At 48.7% G+C, this 3,985-nt stretch overlaps 1 protein-coding gene across 5 annotated transcripts in view; it reads left to right on the top strand.

Moving 5' to 3' along the window:
* HVCN1 (hydrogen voltage gated channel 1) overlaps positions 1-3,985 on the top strand; it is a 27,724-nt gene that overhangs the window by 6,190 nt on the left and 17,549 nt on the right. The window lies entirely within an intron of this gene.

The following is a 3,985-nucleotide window of genomic DNA, read 5'->3' as shown; positions in this document are numbered from 1 at the left end:
GCCGAATCTGTAACAATTGGGATAGCTTTGTTGTGAGATTTCAACGAGATCGTAGACATTTAATGTAAACTCAGCCTACTCATTAAACAGGGCAGAGGTCGCCGCCACCGTTCGTGGCGGGGGTGAGATGGTGGGCTGGACTATGCTCTCTTGGCACCAGTTCTGGGCCTTTCAGTGTGTGTATCTTGTGAAGCTGACTGTGATTCTAGTGTTCGGTTTTTAAAACAAGATTCTAGGCAGTGGTTCTCAACCTTCTGGCCCTTTGAATACAGTTCCTCATGTTGTGACCCAACCATAAAATTATTTTCGTTGCTACTTCATAACTGTAATGTTGCTACTGTTATGAATCGTAATGTAAATATCTGATATGCAGGATGGTCTTAGGCGACCCCTGTGAAAGGGTCGTTCGACCGCCAAAGGGGTCGCGACCCACAGGTTGAGAACCGCTGTAAGTGTTTTAAGATGCCTAACAGTACCATCTGACGGCATTCTAACCACATTTACCGCAATCCCTCTCCATGCTGGAAACAACGAGCTGACTTACGGAGGGTGGTATGCCCGCGTCCATGTGGCACATAAATACGACCTCAGGAAATCCACACATGCAATCAAAATTCAACACATTTGTGAAGCAAGTCATCAAGTTCTCCTGTAACTACTCCAGTGACAGCAAAGTTCATGTGATAACTCTTTTTTTTTTTTTTTGTATAAGCAAAGGTGGAAATTTATTGAAGAACAAGTACAGACTCCCACATGGGGAGGGGGAAAGGGTCCCCTGATCACTCTTTAATGAAGACTGAAAGAGCACTAAATTTATGCCTGGAAGAAATGAACCAGAAATCTGTCACTAACAATGGCAATATGTGGCAAAAAAAATAAAAATAAAAATAATAATTTTTTTAAAAGGAGGGAAAAGAAAAGCTCTTGGTCTCAAGTCACAGTTCAAACCTCCTGCCAGAGAAGACAGCCTTTGGGTGGAAGGATTTCCCAACCAGCCAGATGGCATAAGAGTTTTAGAAACCACCTTAACCTCAAAAACGTGCAAACTGTTGGTGAGGCTGTATCTGGAGCAGTGGTTCTCAACCTTCCTAATGCCGCGACCCTTTAATATAGTTCCTCATGTTGTGGTGACCCCCAACCATAAAATTATTTTCGTTGCTACTTCATAACTGTAATTTTGCTACTGTTATGAATCGTAATGTAAATATCTGATATGCAGGATGTATTTTCATTGTTACAAATTGACATAATTAAAGCATAGTGATTAATCACAAAACAATATGTAATTATATATGTGTTTTCCGATGGTCTTAGGCGACCCCTGTGAAAGGGTCGTTCGACCCCAAAGGGGTCGAGACCCACAGGTTGAGAAACGCTGATCTAAGGGAAAGGTCTGCTCATTGGGGTGAATGATAGCAGGTAAAGCTGGGGGTGGGAGTCTAGGTGAGTTGGGGCCTGAATGAAGCTAGGAAGCTTCCAGGACATGTCACAGGGGTGAGGTGGGTGTTAAGCCACAGACACAGCAGGGGAAGCAGAGGGTTGGAATGCAGAACCAAGGACACATCTGGGGGACCTCGGGGGTCAGAAGCTTGTGTGTCGTCACATGGGCCATTTGAGAGCCTGGCCCTGCGGCATGGTGGGGGGCTGGGAAGATTGGACCAGGGCCACTTGCAGCAAATAAGCCTCTTAACTGATTCAAAGAACAGTTCCTTTCAGTATCTTATGGAGTTCATTGTGTTTTTTAAAACCTTTTAATAGGATTGCTTTTAGGAGCTCTGTAATTTTTTCAGTTCTCCTTGTTTTTGAGAGGAAAACTGTGTTGTAGGAGAGACTGGTGGGGTTTTTAGCCGTGACTCAGACCTGGTTTGCTGTAGCCCAGCTCTGCTGAGGGGGGCTCAGAGTCCCTCTCTGCCCCTTCCCATCTCTCCAAGCCTCAGTTTTCCTGTTCTGTAAAGTGGGAACAATAACTCCCTGCTAGAGCTGTGGTGAGAATGAAATAAGATTGTGCATGGAAAGCACTTGGCAGGGTGCCCAACTACAAAGAACACTTAAACTCACGGGGCCGGGGTGGGGGGGTGGAGGGGCTGGGGATTTGATCATGAGTATAAGCTGGGTTTGCAGCCCATCAGCGGACCTATCCTCATCTCAGATGATTGTGTGTCACCAGCCACCTCTTGGGAACCTGGGAGCCAGGGGTGCTTAGAAAGCCTGTAACCCTTTGGCTCATTTCTCACGAGGCTTCTGGAGGCTCTGGGTTCATTTGTGGTGCTAGTTGTCTGCCTGGGCTGCGCAGGGGAGATCTCAACCCCTAGGCCATCCCCAGACCGACTGAATCACAATCTTGGGGCATGGGGCCCAGGCATCGGAGTTCTTTAAAGCTTCTGTTTCCAATGTGCAGCCAGGACTGAGAGCCACAGGTTAGACTGTGAGGCAGGGAAGATGGGTGCCCTGAACTCTGTCCTGGCCAAAGCATTGCTAACACGTTGGGGGATAGAGTCACCCCGATGACTCATTCGCACTCCCGATAAGTCTTCATTTCTATCTGGATCACTGCATATTTTTTCTTTCTGTGCTTTCGTTTTCTTTCTATACTTTTGTAAACAAAAGGAGGGGCTCTGAGCCAGGCAACCTGGGTCAGAAAACAAGGTGTTTCTCACCAGCTGTGTGACCCTAGGGCAGGTTGCTTGGCCTCTCTGTTCCCAGTTTCCACATCTGTAAATGGAGGTTCACGCCCCCACTTCATGGAGTGTTTGCAGTGTGTTATAAAGGGCTTTGCACGGAACTCAGAAATGGCAGGTACTCTAGTTGTAATCACTACGATTTCCACTACTGTAGGTATTATCACCAGCCTCTTGATCATCTTGCTGGGTTGACAGACGCTTATCAAGAAAGGAGGGGTCCTAACCCCAATGGAAAAGGAGAGAAATGTTGCAGCGCTAGGCTCGGAGGGGGTGTGGCGGGGAGGCACCTGGGCTGCCAGTGGCCCCTCCCCCAAACTGGTCAGCCGTCACAGGTGGTGGTTTCCGTGAACCTCAAACTTCCTCCCCACCCTAGAGAAGGAAAAACTGTTACGCTTATTTAAAGACTTCCCTGATTTTAAAAATAGGCATCCCTCAGAACACAGATGCCCAGAGGCTGGGGGGGCGGGGGGGTGAGGGCCCAGGGGTGGTGAGCTTGCTGCTGGGACCCTCCAGGTAGTTGTAGTGGGAACCTGCAGTCCTCTAGCCACAGAGGATCATACCTGAGCAGGAACCCACCTGGTCTCTGCCCTGATGGGGATGACAGACTCCAACAGTCACAGAAACTGCTGGACCTGACTCCACAGGGGCGGAGAGAGGGACCCTTTGTGAGTGCAACGGGGGTGGTAGCTGGTCTGGAGCTGGGATTCTTGAGAGAGACCTCCCGAAGGGGGTTATTCTTTTGTTGTTGTTGTTAATCCTCACCTGAGGATATTTTTCCATTGATTTTTAGAGAGTGGAAAGGAGGGGGAGAGACAGAGAGAGAGAGAGAAAGAGAGAGAGAGAGAGAGAAACATCGATGTGAGAGACGTCGATTGGTTGCCTCCCACATGGTCGGGGATGGGACCTACAGCTGAGGTTGATGCCCTTGACTGGAATCGAACCTGGACCCTGCAGTCCATGGGACGATGCTCTATCCACTGAGCCAAACTGGCTAGGGCCTGAAGCGGGTTAAAGAAGACACATGACACAGTGGAAGAGGGGCTGGAGTTTTAGGCAAGGGAAAATTGCAAAGGCCCTGTGGTTGAAGGAACGTGTTGCTTACAGAGGGCTGAGTACATTGTGGCCCAGCAGAGAGGGTGGTGAAAGTGAGGTCAGATGGGCAGGCGGAGGCCATAGCATGCAGAATAGGCGTGGGCCTCTGGAAGGCACTTGGTCTTATTTTTAAGAGCAGTGGGAAGTCCAAGAAGGGTTTTAAATAAGGGAGTGTGTCAGAGGTCCCCAACATCACCCAGGTTCAGGGTTTT

Source organism: Myotis lucifugus, unplaced genomic scaffold (genome assembly GCF_000147115.1).
Source record: "Myotis lucifugus unplaced genomic scaffold, Myoluc2.0 scaffold_256, whole genome shotgun sequence".
Classification (NCBI taxonomy): domain Eukaryota; kingdom Metazoa; phylum Chordata; class Mammalia; order Chiroptera; family Vespertilionidae; genus Myotis; species Myotis lucifugus.
The sequence above is the reverse complement of the archived record's forward strand: the minus strand, read 5'-3'. Positions and strand labels throughout refer to the sequence as shown.